Source organism: Ambystoma mexicanum, chromosome 7p (assembly GCF_040938575.1).
Source record: "Ambystoma mexicanum isolate Mex_15411 chromosome 7p, UKY_AmexF1_1, whole genome shotgun sequence".
Classification (NCBI taxonomy): domain Eukaryota; kingdom Metazoa; phylum Chordata; class Amphibia; order Caudata; family Ambystomatidae; genus Ambystoma; species Ambystoma mexicanum.
The window spans coordinates 211588738-211606846 of NC_090939.1; positions in this window are offsets into that span (position 1 = coordinate 211588738).

Genomic DNA, 18109 nt, shown 5'->3' on the forward strand with positions numbered 1-18109 from the left:
CCCCCATCCACCAGGGACACCCTCCACCAGGCCCCCACCCATGTCTCCCACCACCCCCACCCCCCATCCACCAGGGACACCCTCCACCAGGCCCCCACCCATGTCTCCCACCACCCCCAGCACTGTGGGGAACCTGCCAGCAGGCCCCCACCCATGTCCAACCCATGTCTCCCACCACCCCCACCCCCCATCCACCAGGGACACCCTCCACCAGGCCCCCACCCATGTCTCCCACCACCCCCAGCACTGTGGGGAACCTGCCAGCAGGCCCCCACCCATGTCCAACCCATGTCTCCCACCACCCCCACCCCCAGCACTGTGGGGAACCTGCCAGCAGGCCCCCACCCATGTCCAACCCATGTCTCCCACCACCCCCACCCCCCATCCACCAGGGACACCCTCCACCAGGCCCCCACCCATGTCTCCCACCACCCCCAGCACTGTGGGGAACCTGCCAGCAGGCCCCCACCCATGTCCAACCCATGTCTCCCACCACCCCCACCCCCCATCCACCAGGGACACCCTCCACCAGGCCCCCACCCATGTCTCCCACCACCCCCAGCACTGTGGGGAACCTGCCAGCAGGCCCCCACCCATGTCCCCCTGGCCCCAGGTCCTGACGATACACAATCATGGCAGTAATGGCCAGCATACCCAGCACAAACACCCAGGCAAGGATTGCATGCACCCACATAGTGAATGCAATCACATGACACAACCCCAAAGGCAAGTATGCAAAAGAACACATGTCTGTCACACACACATACACAATGGGTGCAAGTGAATGTCAAAACCCATATCATGACATGTAACAAACCAAAGAGAAAATAACACAAGTGTAAGATAATATAAAAATGTATTAAAAACACAAATCAAGTAAACCAATAAAACATACAACTATGTGGCAAAGTAAATAAAAGGTCCATGTCCGAGAACAAAAATGATAAACCAAAAAACAAAGGATTAAAAAATCAATATAATTTGTCCAAAGCAAAACCATGTAGTAGGAAATCAAAGAAAAACCATTACGTCATGGTGTAAACAATAAAATAATTAAAAAATGTATCTCCCAAAATATAACAATATATACAGGAATGTTCCAGGGTCCATGAGCCCAACAGCACAAATGAAACCTAATACTAACTAATAAAATAAATATGTACAAAAAAGTGGCCATTGTCCGAGCGGTCCAAAATAATAAAAATAAATAAAGGAAACCTAGCACTAACTAACTAAAAAACTATATACAAAGGCAGCGGGCTAGTCCTGCGGCTCACTTGGTGATGCTGGCCAGGGCATCCTCGAACTCCATGTCAATGTCCTGGAGGCGGGACTCTGTCCTGGCCCCGAGGTCTCGCAGGGACAACCCCATGTGCTCACCAAAATCCCTGCGAGTCTCCTCGAGGCACTCAGCCCGCCTCAATGCCCGATGCATGGAGATCTCCGCCCTGGCCATGGCGAGCCGCTCCTCTTCCGCCCGCTGCCGCTCCGCACCTATCCGCTGGCCAAACTCCTCCCACACGGAACACACCGCCATGCCAGGGTTGCCCTGCCCTCCGGCCGATGCCTGCCCCTCTGATCTTGATGGCCCTGAGCCATGATGCCTCCCACGTCGAGCCCGCTGCTGCCTCCGACGCCACTGCCTCTGCCAGCACGACGGCATCCAGGCTGATGGTAACCACCGACGCCGTCGTGCACGTGCCCTGCCCGATGATGCCGGCACATCTTCCATCTGCTGGGGTCCACTTGCTGTGTCGTCCACCCCTGCTGGACCTCCGACTCCCAACTGTGGCAGGGATGGGATCCCCACCGAGCTGGTTGCATTGGTCGGGGCAGGTCCACAGGGGGCCATGGTGGCATCTGGGCCGGAAGACGGCAAGGAGAACGACCGTTGGATAGCCTGCACAGAGGAGGAGAGGGCCGTCAGATTGGCCAACACATGCAGGAACCCCCCGAACATGGCCGATCCCAATTGGGCCACGTCGGCACGGTGCACTTCGTGATGATGTGCGTGCTCCTCCCGGGAAGCACGCACGTCATCACGAATCACAGCCGTGCGCATCGCGACCCCAATCAGGACCTGCTCCACGCGGCCAGGGGTTCCCACGGCCGCAGGTGGAGGGGAGTCAGTTGACATGGACATCCCCACTACCTGCGGACGGGCCTGGGACGGGGCATCCCTGCTGGTGCATGGTGGTGCACTCACAGGGTCAGGGACAGCGACATGCACAGGCACCTCCACGGTGACCTGTGCTGCCTCCTGCCCCTGGCCCTGGACTGCACCACTTGCACCAGCAGGGATGCTCCCACCAGGCCCCATGTGTGCACCAGTGTCGGCCTCCTCCTCCTCTGTGCAAACCACCAACCTGGATGGCTCCTCACCGTCTCCCGCCGTAGCAGGCCCCTGTGGGGGCTCACCCACCCCTTCCGCTGCAGCCGTGGGGGCATCACCGCCGCCTTGCTCCACAGCGCCGTCTCCGCCCTCTTCATCACTAGCCGCTGCGTAGAGGGAGACAAAGGACACAAGCATCAGGCTACTGTAAAATGGTCCCCTAGACAGGAAGCAATAGCAGATGAGCACCCCTGTCAAAGTACACTTCCATCATGTCCCTCCACAACACATGGGTCAGTCCAGGCAAAACACACACAGTAACAGGCATGGTGCATGCCATGCACATTTCCATGCATGTCCAATTGACTCTTGAAACATTCAATGATATGTGACTCACATGCATCATGGCTCATGCATATCACATGCACACACTTCACCTCAGTCACATCCATCTGGCCCCAAACACAACGAACACAGGCGAAACAAGGGTTAGTTGGGTGCGTCACAGAATCTGTGCATTGTCACACACATGTGTCATGCATCCATGGCATGCACAAGTCACAGACACGCAGGTCAGGCACACAGACATGGCTACCATATATGTACCTGGCATCAGCACCCATCCTTCACCCCCATCCATGTCCAGGTACAGAGACTGGCATGCTCTCATGTCCTAAATCTGCATAGGGCTCCCCATGCCACATTTCAACACATGCAACAACCATGTGGGTCACACATCACTGGTCGCACATGCATTACCATGATGTCCCTGCACACATACATGCATACATGGCCCATGGCACACATACAGGCAAGTATCATAGAACCAGCACACCGCAACATGCCCTGTCTCACACAGTAATGCTTGCACACTTACCGCTCAACTCCAGACGGGCCTCCCTCTCAAGGACCTGGGCGTGGAGCGCTGGGCGTACGCGTTCCAGGACCCTCTTCTGGATGGAACTCATGCGGCCCCGGCCCCCCTCCACGAGGCGCCGGGCCTTCACAAGGGTCCTGGACCTCAAGTCCTCCCAGCGCTTCTTGATCTTCTGGACGTTGCGGGTTGCCACCCCCTCCGCGTTGATGGCAACCACACAGTCGGCCCAGATCCTCTCCCGTCCTTCCTTGCTGGCGCGGGACGATCCAAAGAGGGCATCATACTGCCCCAGGACATGCTCCACCAGGACACCAACTTCGGTGGCAGTGAAGCTGGTGCCCCTCTGCCCCTCTGGCCTGGGGTTGCCACTGGTGCCAGATGTCGAAGTGCCCGACATGGCAACCCCAGAGGCAGGTGTGGGTGGGCAACTGGGTCCTGGGGCTGGGCTGTGGAGCGATGTAATCCCAGTTGGGAGTCTTCAGTTCCAGCAGGGGTGGACACAGCAACTGGACCCCTGCAGATGGCTGATGTGCAGGCACCAAATGGCAGGGCACGGTGGCAGCAGGCAGGCAGGCAGGCAGGCAGCAGCAGATAGCACGTGGGAGGCTGCTCAGGGCACTGGGGGGGCAGTAACTCGGCCTTCTGGGCAGGAGCGTGGTGTTCCGTGTGTTTTCGGGTGGCCAGCTTGATACGGAGTGATTTGGCACGTGAAATTCCTGCACGTCAGCGTGAAATCCGAGGAAAGGGCCTTAGCGCGTAAGTGCATCAGCACGCATACGCGATTCTATTGGACCAGAGTCCCTCACCGCGTAAGCGCGTCTGACGTGATCCGCACGGGCGTTCCCCACTCAGCACGTGATGACGGAGCACACGTGGAAATACTGCACGTCAGAGTGTCATCGCGTGTAATTGGCCAAAAGTGCGCGTACACGCCATTGGCCTATGTACGTGTATTGCAGGGGTGCGCGGGCACTTACACACGCAAGTACGTCAGCGCACCTGTATGCCTGCTGCGTGGGAATTTCCACACGCTATTGGAGTGGGAACTAGATTCCAGGGGTGCGAGGGTCACACGCTCGCCTAGAACACGCGCAAGGCATTAATTTGCGCACTTATCAATAAACAAGCCAGATGCCAGGATGAACATACTGTTCCTAGCAGCAGTGGCAGTGGGCTACCAAAGGAGGAGGAGGAGGAGAGTTAGGGCCAGAATATTCACACCCAGAACCAGCCTATTCGGGATGCCTGATGACCAGGTGTATGGGAGGTACAGGTTTCCAGCACACATCATACTGGACCTGGTCAGTGAGTGGGAGGATGACCTCACATCACCCACCCTGTGCTCCCAAGCACTCAGCCCCCTGCAGAAGGTCCTGAATGTACTGCACTTCTTGGCCACTGGATCCTTTCAGCGGACAAGTGCCATAGTGGGTGGTGTGTCACAGGCCACGCAGTCACGCTGCCTACACCAGGTCTTGAACATCATCACTGCACGGCCATCAGTCCGCAGGCACATATATCTCCCCAGGACTCATGCAGAAAGGCGGACGTGCATCCAGGAATTCTATGGTGTGGCTCAATTCCCCAAAGTGCTTGGTGCAATTGACTGCACACATGTGGCTCTACGTCCACCCAGGGCAACAGAGCACATCTATAGAAACCGCAAGCACTGGCATTCCATCAACGTGCAAGTTGTATGCAATGCCAAGGGAATCATCACATCAGTATATGCCAACTATCCCGGGTCCACCCACGACAGCTTCATCTACAGAATGTCTACACTATGCCGGGACCTGGAGGCTGGCCAGCATGGAGATACATGGCTGCTTGGTGAGCATGAATGCCACTGCACATGCATGCATGTCAGATACTGGGTCATGACACAACACCACTAATGATACCCATCACCACCTCCGCAGGGGACAGTGCCTACCCTATCAGCCCCCACATGATGACCCCAATCCGGAACCCCACCACGCCACCCGAGGTAAGGTACAACACAGCCCACATTGCAACACGGGGCATAGTGGAGCGCACATTCGGAGTGCTGAAGTCACGCTTTCGCTCCCTTGACCGTTCTGGCGGGCAGCTGTTATATGCTCCCCGAATAGTGTGCAGGATCATAGTGGCAGCATGTGTCCTGCACAACGTTGCAACACGCCGGGGCCTGCCCGTGGACATGGTGGTGCCCCCACATCCACAACCACATGCACGCCCGCTGCGCATGGGAGGGGAAAGGGCACGGGGGGTGGCAGCCCGTACGCAACTGGTGGCCAACTTCTTCACCTAGGAATCACAGTGCTGGCTAGTGCACACTGCTCTGGCACATACCATCTGACAATCAATGATGACACTACCTGACAATGTCACAAAATTACTTGACAATAAACTGTCAGATACACATCAGCCTGAGATTGTTAACATGGAAGTGTCACTATGTGTGCACCCCTACCTACACATACACCAGCAATGCATCACAACGAGAAGACACAACTCCATCAATCAAATATGCATTGCCACAGGCGATTCACTACATGACAACATTGCCATGTCACCCATTCCCTTCACAGTCCCGCCACTGAGGACACCATGTCATGGTATGTGAGAGCAAACAAACTGGCCATCACAACATGACACCGGTGTCACAAATAGCAGTGCCCCAAATGGAACATAGCCGCACTTGAACAGCTAACCGCGCTGGAGCCACTACTACACACCTGTGTAAGAGTAATTTCAATCAAATTACACACCAACCCACCCTGAAGCCCACCCAAACAAGACACAATGCATGTAATCAATGGTAGTCTCATTACCTGATTCTGCTGGTATGTCCTCACCGTCCAGATGTACAGTGATGGCGCCACGCAAAAGTGTCAGTGCACATCTACCGACATGTAGTCTGACTCCAGAGAGTATGCCCGTGTGAAGAACTGTGTGAAATACCTGCAAAACATGAGCAACATATGTAAGTAGAGGCACATATCAAACCATCATGCATAGTTAGGTGCAACAACAATGTACACTATGAATGTCTACACAGTATTGACTATGGACTGGCCAACAGCTCATGGGAGTCCAATGTCACCGTGTAATTTGCTGTCACTTGGGCACACCCTTTGCAAGCCCATGGAAACGGAAGCAGGAGGGGTGTGGATGTCTGCTACCCAAGCATCTAAACCAAACTCAGGACAAGCCTGCATGTGCCCAGCCACAATACAGTGTATGCCCAGGTACCCACACAAGGCAACACTCTTGGAAAAGAAAAAAGAAAATTGAGAAAAAATGGCCATGAAAGGGCCGGCGGGGGGGGGGGGCCACCTATGAGGTCCGAGGACAGGATGCACGCCACAATCCACCTGTGTGGATCATGGGAAACTAAAACACCCCATAGGCTCGTGGCCCACACGGCTACTCTGTTGTGGGAGATGAGTCGCTATCGCTCTGGCCAGACCCTGCAGCTGACTCAGGAGGTGGGGGAGCTGCCTCAGAAGATGGTGTGACAATGGGAGGCAGCCCACGCAAAGCACGAGTTTGCTCCTCCATGGCTGCAAGCAGGCGGGTCTGGTAGTTCTGGTTCTGGGTTATAATCATGCGGAGGTCCCCATGCAGTAACTCCCGGGATGACCTGACCTCCGCACGAGTTGCCTGCATCTCGGCCGAGAGCGTCCGTGTCAGACGCTCCAGCTGCTCCTCTGTCCTTCTATGGGATGAAGCCTCAAGCTCTAACAGGGTCGACCTGAGGTGATGGAATTCTTCCCTCAGGCCTTCCCTGTGGCGCTGGGACTCCATGGAAAGTGATTCCCGCAGAGTCGCCAGTGCCGCCCGCCTGTCCTTGTTGGACGCCAACATATCCTCCCTGTGTGCCTGGCAGATGGACTCTGTAGCCTGCTCCAGTCGCTCCATCAGCCTTTCTGGGGGGACAATGGAAGTGGCCACCCTATCCATGGCCTGTGCAATCATCTCGGATGATGCTGCCTGTTGGTTGGCCATACCGTAGATGGTTTGCTCCCAAGCAGTATTGCCAGGTGGCATACGGCCACCACGTTGACGGGCACCACACCTGCCTGGGGCAAGGCGGACTGCGCCTTGCTGTGCCGGCAAGGCCTCAGGCTGCAGGACTGCATTCCCTCTCTGATCTGCAGCCCCAGGAACAGGATCAGAGATTGTGTGGTGTGGCCCTGCATCCGTAACCACCGGAGGCTGAGCTGCCGACACTGACATCCCCATTGAGGGCAATGGCCCGGCTGCAGGTGGGTCGGACAGAGGAGATTCTCTCCCAAGAACACTCACCTGCGACTGCACATAGGTGTCATCCTCCGAGTCTACACCTGAATACTGCTCGGGGGAGGAACCCCCAGAGACACCCCTCGACAGCACGACCTGCAGCACTTGTGGGTTTTCACCCACAAACACACCACGTCCCTCACTTGTGGAAGGTCGGCCCGGGTTGCCCTCCTGGGACGGCTCAACCACCACATCCCCAGCATCAACAAGTGCTTCATCCCCTGCAAAGACATGAAAGAGAAAAATGGAAACAGGCATTAGCACCATGGCATGCAACAAGGGCTGATGAACAACAGAGGCAGTAGTTCTACGACACATGTCCCACATGACTGGGAGACCTCCTATGCATTCACCATCACTGGGTCTGTAGGGGAGGCTCAGGGCATACAATGTACAGATTGGAGAGCAACGCCTGCTCACCATGCTGCCTAGCACTGCCATCACACATTGGCCGGTGATTGCCATGTCAAAGGCACATGCCATCACACACATGGCATGTGACATAGCCACCAAGTGAAGAGGGAGAGGAGGGCAACTTTTTAGGATTTCTACCACTCTGGTCCTGACATTGCATCATCACATCAATAAGTTGACATGTTGTACATGGATCTGCTAGTCCAAATTGGCCACGATGCACAGTGCCTTGTCTACATCAACTAAATGCAGTAAACAATGAGATTCCACCTCCCCATCACCTGTAAAGGAATCATATAGCATTCGTGAAGCACCGGTCCAGAAATGTATGAAGGTACAGCGGAGCACTGAGGGGTGGTGGGGCAGTAGGGGATGCCAGTCAACAATCCTACTGGTGCTGGTGTCATTCATGTCACGCAAGTGCAGGGGTGGGTGGCACAATGAAGTGCAAGGGGAAGTGGCGGCTGGGAGTGTTGTACAAGGTAAGTAGGACTTAACGTCAAGGGCAGATGGTGTTAGGCGCAGACAAGTGCTGGGGGGGTGGCCTATAGGGGTACAGAGACAATCATGCAGTGCTGTGGGCTCGGAGGGGACAGGGGAGGTACACACTGCATCTGGCTCGGCAAGGTCCTTGCAGATTTCTATGTGTCCTGCAGAGTTGTCACATGCCGCAGATATGTGCCCTTGGATTGGGGATCTCATCTTGGTGAAAAGGGTGAGGCGCTATTGCCTTTGGAGCATGTGGCAGGCCAGTTTGCCAGAGGATGAGCATGATGCAGGACATTCCCTCTCTGCCACCCGGCACCTGTGGTCTGGGTTCACAAGATCCGAGTCATGCCAGGACTCTGCATTGGCATGGGGCTTCAGACAGGTGGTCATGACCGTGGCAAAGACATCCAGTGTACCTGACATAGAGTGGAGCATGGAGTGGGCCCTGTCAGGATGGGAGTGAGCCTAAGGGGGAGCTGGATGGGGGGGAGATTTTGGCAGCATGAGCCTCGACTGACACACACTTCATGGGTTGGAATACCAAGAAGGTGTGTGACAGTGGTGAGGGTGGCTTTGCCTGTGGTGTGGTGAGGGTGAGCTGGGAGGAGAGGAGAATGTGATCACTCCAGGAGAGAGGAGTGCAGAGATGGACGGAGAGGGGAAAGTCAGATGAGATCAGAGCATCAAGAGTGTGCCCTGCAGAATGAGTAGGGACAGACGGGAGTCTAGAGGGTGAGAGGGAGTTGCTGAGGTCACAGAAAGGTCACGTGGGGGGTCAACAAGCATGCAGGTGGATGCGTACAGCAACAAGGAAGAGGATTTCTGTGTCTGGGGACATGAGTGAGGAGGAGAGGTGAGGACACTCAGAAAGGAAGTAGTACATTTGACCAGTTTTCCCAGACACAGTACGCACAGTTTGTGAATGTCAAGGTGTGGTAGAGAGAGACGTCACACAAGCCATTCCAGAGTGGAGTAGGTCTAAGTAGGAGTGACAGTGGCAGGAATACCCTCAGGGAAGCCAAGGGCACACCCCCCCTGCACAATAGTGGCGGGCCAAGGAGAGGGTCTCCTGAACATCAGGTAGGAGTGTGTGAAGGATGCAGACAGAGCTGGCCGTCAGACATGTTTCCATGAGACCAAGGATGTCAAGGTGCATAACCTCATGTAAGTGACAGATATCGGAGGAATGCCTGATGCAGCCGCAGTGAAAGGAGTGTAATTGTGGAGGAGGTTGACAGCCTTGGAGGACTTACGGGGAGTGCTAGAGATCAGAGGTGCAGCATGTGTAGGAGTTGGAGTGGGAGGCGGAGAAGGATCATGGGAGGGTGCAGGGAGGCAGTGCAGGATTGATGAGGAGAGAGGAGGGGGGACAGCAGGAGAGGAAAGGAAGTTGATGAGATGTGGCTAGCATTTCTCAAGGAGAATGAGGTTGGCCTAAGGGCCTTGGACTGAGATGCTCCCATTACCATGCACATCAATTGTGGCCTCTGAGGATTGGAAGGAGGCCAGGAGTACACCCCAACGGGTCCCACCATTGATGGTGGAAGAGGAGCAAGGAGAGAGGACAGGGACCATGTGAAGGGTCTATGGGACAGGCAAAGGCATGTATGAGCAGATGTCAGTGAGAGTTGGCTTTGAGTAGGCTCAGATGCACTTGTCAGCAATAGGGTGGGTCGCATTGGAGGGCAGGGTGCCCTCATTTGACTGTTAGCAAGCAGGTGTCGTGAGTAGGGCACGATGGTCTGAACTGTAGAAGTCAGGGAAGATAGACCATGAAGAGCAGCATGGAGTGTGAGGGAATGGGGCTCGAAACCAGACGGTACCAAAGCACACAGGTAGGAGGTGGATGTCAAGGCAACATCCACAGTATGACAGCATGTTGGTTGGCATTTATATACAGAGGACGCATTAGCATGTGGTATCATTGCATGTCAGGCATGTGAAGATGAAACTTGATTGGCTGGGGGAAAGTATAGGAATGGTATGTAAGACATCAGATGAATAGACAGGGGAGTATGAGCAACAATGTAGTGACAAAATGACAATTCAAGGGCAACTTCCATGGTGTAGGGCCATATGTGCACTGTTGCCAGTTGGGATAGTGCTGTGGGCAGATGGTGTTGCACTGAACATACTGGATGAGGCACATGGGTGCCACTATCTACTCTGCCACACACCCCCTTGACAGGCACCCAACATGAATGCTTCACACACACACCATGCACATGGATAATACACACATGCATGTGCACTCACCGGATGATGCCTCGTAATCAGGGAGATCTCCCACACCTTGGAGTTGTCCCTCGGTGACGTAGGATCCAGCTACGGATTCGTGTGGTGTGAGTTCTATTTCCTGTGCTGGGGACCCACCTCCAGTCACCAAGGTTGCGGCATGACTTGAGGCCAGCTTATCCTTTGCCCTGCGCTTAAGGTCATTCCAGCGCTTCTGGCAATCACTAGCTGTGCGCCTCACTACTCCAAGGGCACTTATTCTGTCAGCAATGGTCTGCCAGTGTGCCTGGCGTCTGGCATGTGTGGTCTTGGACCCTGCAACGATGACCATTTCCCTATCATGATCTGACACATACTGAACAAGTGCATTCAGTTCGGCGTCTGTGAAGCTTGGCTTCCTTGATGGGCCGGACTGTGCAGCCGTGCCTGGGGAATCAGCCTGTGCCGGACGTGCACTCTTCCTCTTGCGCTTGGAAGGGGGTGGGGATCCAGAGTGTCCTACGCCGCTGTGGACACTAGGGGCAGGAGCCGTGGTGGACTCAGTACTGGGTGTGTGGGATTGCACACTCAGCATGGGAGTAGGTGCAGGCATTGGGGGTAGTGGGATGGGGTCAGGCCTGATCTGAGGTGCATGAACTAGGACCGACACAGTCTTGGCAGGGTGTATGAGAGGTGGGGTGGATGGAGCCACACCCTGGCTACGGGGGCCAGCAGATGACCTATCTGGCATAGATGCGCGTGCCCTGATGACACCAATGTGCACCGGTGCACGTGCAGTGGACCTGCTGACCTGGATGTCAGCGATGGGATCACCCTCGGACAGGTCTGCTGCCACAATGGGCTGGTCCAACAAGGGCTGATCAGGGTTGGTATCAGCCACATAACCCTCAACTGGGGGGGGGGGGGGCATGGGTGTCCCTGACTGGTCCTCCAGACTGGGGGGGACAGGGGCACCCTGCAAGTCACAACCACGTCCCCTAGTGGATCCTCCACGGCCACCACGTGTGGCTCGGCCACCTTTGCCACCCTTACGGCTTGCACGCCTCCCAACCATGGCACTGATGTTATTGTGCGTATGGGAGTCGGTGTGCACAATTGTCCTGGGCAATTGGGTGTCAAAGGGGTTGGGTACCAGATGGTATTCGTACCCTAGTGCAGTGGCAAGGCTATATGACACCCCTGGGGAAAGATGACGGGTCACGCAACGCACAGGCACCCCAGAAAAGTTAAGGAACGTGCACAATACCCCTCCTAGACCACGTGTGCTGATGGAAAACCCTGCACTACGCTGTGGCATCCAGTAACACAATGAACGTATGCGTGTCACACGCAGCCTAGAATGACCTCTGAAGGGGTAGGCTACACACGGGGCAAGCACAGAAGTTAGATACGTGCGTGACTCACCGTCTGCCAGGTAAAAGAGCGTGAAAAATGAGCGCGTTTGGTTGGCAACACCCCCGCCAAAAGAAGATGTGTACGCTGTCTGAGGAGACAGGACAACAGTAGAAGGGGACACTGTTTGAGGGAACAGGCCCAGGTAAACCAGTACAAGAGGAAAAAGAGAAAAAGCTGTCAGAGGTAACAGGGAGTACGAACTGGAAACGCCGTGAAGTAAATCGCGTGTGAAACGACAAGAAGTACAGAATTCACCCACTCGCTCTCCACGAAAAGCACGTACAAGGAAATGGTGTTCAACACTACCTTATATACAGGCCCACACGTACAGCGTCACTTACGGCGTGTACGTGCTTGGCCCATGTTCACCAATCACACGCTTTGTCACTTCTGCGTGTGGATCCTTTTTCACCAATCACACGCTTTGACACTCCTGCGTGTAGCTCACTTTTCACCAATCACACGCTTTGTCACTCCTGCGTGTAGATCCATTTTCACCAATCACACGCTTTGTCACTCCTGCGTGTAGATCCATTTTCACCAATCACACGCTTTGACACTGCACGTGCAGGTAACTATAGACGCACATATGCTGGTGACGGGTTTTCGCGCGATTCGCTGAGTGTGGGGTTTTCACGTGCAAAATCACTCCCTATCAGGCTGTCCACGCGTTCAAACACGAAAGACCACGCTCCTGGCCAGGAGGCCAAATTACAGTCCCCCAGAGCCCTGAGCACGCTCCCACCTGCCATCTGCTGCTGCCTGACTGCCTGCTGGCCACGTGCCCCACAGTGCTGGTGGGTGGGGGGGGTGGGAGACATGGGTGGGGGCCTGGTGGAGGGTGCCCCTGGTGGATGGGGGGTGGGGGTGGTGGGAGACATGGGTGGGGGCCTGATGGCAGGTGCCCCTGAACTGCTGGGGGGTGGGGGTGGTGGGAGACATGGGTGGGGGCCTGGTGGAGGGTGCCCCTGGTGGATGGGGGTGCAGGGGGACATGATCAGGTGTGCAGGGTAGTCCCCTGTTTTGTGGGCTGCCTGCAGGGGCCGTGGAGGGTGTACAGGGTACACCTGTGAGGGCCCACCCAGCCTAATCGCGTGTGTAACTTCCCACGCACCCCTGTAATACACGTACCAAGACAATTCGCGTGTGAGAATTCCCACGCACCCCTGAAATACACGTACCCTGCTGAAGTCGCGTGTAAAACTTCCCGCGCACCCCTGTAATACACGCGCCCAGCCTATTCGCGTGTGGAAATTCCCGCGCACCCCTGAAATACACGCGCCCAGGCTATTCGCGTGTGATAATTCCCGCGCACCCCTGAAATACACGCGCCCAGGCTATTCGCGTGTGGAAATTCCCGCGCACCCCTGAAATACACGCGCCCAGGCTATTCGCGTGTGGAACTTCCCGCGCACCCCTGAAATACAAGTACCCTGCTGTAATCGCGTGTGGGACTTCCCGCGCACCCCTGAAATACACGCGGACAGGCTATTCGCGTGTGGAACTTCCCGCGCACCCCTGAAATACACGTACCCTGCTGTAATCGCGTGTGGGACTTCCCGCGCACCCCTGAAATACACGCGCCCAGGCTATTCGCGTGTGGGACTTCCCACGCACCCCTGAAATACACGCGGCCAGGCTATTCGCGTGTGGAACTTCCCGCGCACCCCTGAAATACACGTACCCTGCTGTAATCGCGTGTGGGACTTCCCGCGCACCCCTGAAATACACGCGGACAGGCTATTCGCGTGTGGAACTTCCCGCGCACCCCTGAAATACAAGTACCCTGCTGTAATCGCGTGTGAAACTTCCCGCGCACCCCTGAAATGGACGTAGCCTGGGATTTGACGTGTGAAACTTCCCGCGCACCCTTGAAAATCGCATGGGCCGCTTGCCGTGATGGTCCAGTGTTAGCGCAGCCCCTTGCGCTGGTTTGTGATTTTTATGAGATTTCCCAGCGCAAGGGGCGTTCCTGGGGGCGTAACTGGCGCTGCAGCGAGTCGCTGCGCCACTATGCGCCACGGCTGCCTGGGGAAGCTAAAATCCATGAATACGCTGTGCGCCGGATTCGGTTTTGGCGCACGCGGCTGGCGCAGACTATCGCAGGCGCACGCTGTGCGCCAGCCGCGTGCGCTACTTGTGCGCTGGATTCTATGAATTACCCTGCATGTATCTACACCATGTAGCCCAAAACTTCACATATAAAAAATAATATAAAACCAGATGAAAAGAAAGGTAGATACAGAGTGGCAAATTGTGAAGGCAGCTTAGTGATCTTACCAAACAAAGCTTAATAAATCATATTGAATTGTCATTAAAAACTCCTCAACATAAATAACTGTATTACATGTCCCTGCTATAACTTTTTAAACCATGGAGAAAAGTCAAAGAGTTACCTATGTCTCCTATGAAGATGCTTTCAAAGCAAATAAAAGTACTATAAGAGATGTAAACTTTACACAGTACAAAACAATGTTGCACAATGAAAGGCAACACAAAGAATAACCTCAGGCCCAACTAGATGTGGACACCCCCGACAGTAGTCAACCTTCTGTAACAGGAAGCCAAGAACCACTGGGACAGTCACTAATAGCAAATGAGGCAGAATTAACCATGACAGAAGCAGGAAACACCATGTGTCAGCATGAACAAGCTACAGAAGACTTTGATGTACTGAAATCACAACTGACCAATAAGCAGCATAGCATTTTCCAAGAAGTAACAAAACAAATTGAACATGGTGTACAACATGAAAATAAAAACTGCACCTGCCAAGACTACAAACCTATATTGCTATACGTCAGTGGTCTAGCTGGCTCAGGCAAAACATTCTTAATCAAAATCATCAGCAAGTTCCTCCAACAATTGACAAACAACAAACTGTCAGCTGTTGTAACTGCCCCCACAGGTTTAGCTTCCTACAACATAGGTGGTGTCACTATACACCGATTACTACTCCGTCCAGTAGAACACCAAAACAAATTAGACTATTACAAACTTTCTACAGAAGCTGCAATGGAACTGCGCAACGTTTTCAAACAAATGAAAATGCTACTAATAGATGAGGTGAGCAAGGTCTCCAACCTTATGTTGGCTTTGATTCACCTCAGATTACAAGAGGTCCTGAAAACCATCTACGAAGAGTTATTTGGAGGAAAACACATTATTGTTTTCGGAGATCTTCTTCAATTAAAACCAGTGAAAGGTGAACCTATTTTTAAAACCTTAGGGCACAAACGGTGCCGTAAAACTCTTGACAGCACAGGAAATGTCAACCTCTGGCAATATTTCCAATACAGATAATTAACTGAAAACATGCACCAGTCTGCAGACCTCATATACGCCACCATTTTAAAAAGTATTAGAGTTGGTGTACTATCTCAAGAAGCACAATCGACATTAAAACCAGGCACATCCATAAACTCTATGGCCATAACTCATGTGCCAATAATGTCATGGAACAATTAGCACACAAGCCACTAATGTCATGGAACAATTAGCACACAAAAATGTCAATTGTATATCCTTGATGCCAACTCTTGCAAGCTGTTCAAAATTCAATGAAACCATTTTGAAAAAAGAAATGCAACCAATAATTGAAATTTTCTCCACAGACAAACTGAACCTACATGGTATGACACTACCCATGTGTCAACAAGCCACAACAAGACTAAGGGCCTCATTACACGTTGTGCGGTAAAAATCGCAAATTATCGGCATGACGCTATAACGTGTCCGCCTTTGCAAGAGGCCGCTAATGGCGTACCATTACGAGTACACGGACACAAGCATGGCGCCATGCCAGTAATGACCCTACCGCCATGCCGCTAAAGACCCCAAAAAGACCCTTAGCGGCACCAATGAAATCGCTGATAGCACTTCCGACCTCTCGCAATATGTTGCAAATAGCGGACACCGCTAATAACGGCCATCGCAATTAGAGGTCACTGTTAAATAGCGGAACCGGAAATAGTGTCATCGCACAGGAACGGGAAGGAGCACGGCGGCCATCTTTAAAAATACATTCCAATGCCATCCTCTGCCCCCTGGACCTGTTTTGAGTACTTCGCTATTAGAAAGCCACAAGGACACCCTTGCATGCCTAAGGCTATTAAAAAAACAACTGACCGCCAGCGCAAGGAAAAGTTTTCTGCCGAGGAGTTAACAATGCTCACAGACACCCTTACAGCGAATGCCGACGTGGTATTTGCGAGCGACATGCGTCGGGAGACCCTTATCCGCAAGAAGGCAATCTGGGCAGAGGTTGCACTGAAAGTGAGTGCAGTGGGCACCACCACCCGCACTGTCCGGGAGTGCAGAAAGCGGTGGGATGATCTCCGCCTCTGGGTCAGAAGCATCCTGTCTGCGAACCACAACATAGCCACAGCCGGTGGATCTGACTCGCCGATAAAATTAAAAGAGTGGGACGAGACCTGCACCAACATGATTGGAGTAGAATCGATTGAGGGAGTCAGGACCATGGAGCATGGTGTGGCAACTACATCCGATGGAGGTGAGTGTACACATGAAAGTATGCACTGTGAATGTTCAGCTCCCCCAAATGTGAGCCCATAATCACCTCATGGATGCACAAACATCCATACATGCATACAACCCTGGCCATGTCAGTGTCAAACCCAAACACACACACATGCACACATCACCAGAGACAAGTGCCACACACAACCATGCATGGATGACCCACTCCACAAACACATCACCTGCATCCCTACCAATGAAGTCCCAATGCTCACAACAGCTAGAATAATGTATTCTGCATGAAGTACATTGAACCGTCACCAATGCCATCCCCCTCTTTGTCCCCGAAAGGCTCACATACAGACAGTGATGATCCTGGCACTGCAACTCTGAAAACCCCTGCCACGAAAAAATCAAGGCCACAGGACACAAGCGACACCCCCACATCATCAAGGGGCAAAGGGAGAAGAGTTCCCATCCCAAGTGCCAAATATCGGCAGAGCACCACTGCTGCCATAGCGCTGTCCACACCAGCAACCACTGGCCCACCTTCTGAAGTGAACCCCCCCACCACAGTATCCAGCCACGGAGGGCCCATCCTCTGCTGCAACAAGTTCCACAGGGGAGGCGGCAGCCACAGCACCACTCTCGGATGTGGATGAGGCGATAGATTTGCCCATGGGCATGCATACCCCACCCCCTGGAACCCCTGAGTCAAATCCACAGCAGACACCTGGGTCCAGTGTCAATGACCAGTTTGGCGGGGACAACATGGGAGGGTTCAGTAGCCCACCGGTGGCTTCACCAGATGTCCTGCTTGCAGAGGAAGGCGCAGCAGCCACACCACGGGAACGCCACATAGACCCTGACCTGGCCAGCATCAGGCAGCGCCAACAGGAGATAACTGTGCTGGTTGGGCAGCATGTCGAAGAGGCTGCCCGTCTCAGGGGGGAGATAGCAGAGACTGCCAGGCAATCAAAGGAGGCAATTGAAGCCTGCACCAACAGGCTGTGTGGGGAGATGAGCCAACTCAGGCAGATCCTCACGCGGATAGCGTCCGCAATGGACCGCCAGTTCACACCACCACCACCACCGGGACTGACAGCCACATCATCTTCATCCACCAGTTTGAGGCAGACAAGTCCCCTCCGCCGCTCCATGCGCACCACCAGGCGCACGTCAAGCCAGCCTCCTCATTCTGGTGGTGGTAATGGGGAATAGGGACTGCAGGGTCAACCCACCACGTGTGCAGCTGCACAACAACATTGTGCCAGACACATAAGGGACTGTTGTGGGGGGAGGGGGGAAGGGTGTTTTGGGACTGTTGGGGGGGAGGGGGAAAGGGTGTTTCGGGACTGTTGTGGGGGGAGGGGGAAAGGGTGTTTCGGAACTGTTGTGGGGGGAGGGGGGAAGGGTGTTTCGGGACTGTTGTGGGGGGAGGGGGGAAGGGTGGTGGGATGGTTGGGGACATGCACTTATACATCTTTAAATTCGTTAATACACTGGTGATTCATCAAAACACAGGCTTGGACTTCTTCATTGTGTATGTGTACTTTATTGGTGACAGGGTCCATTGTGCACTTCAACACAGACACCAGTGCATT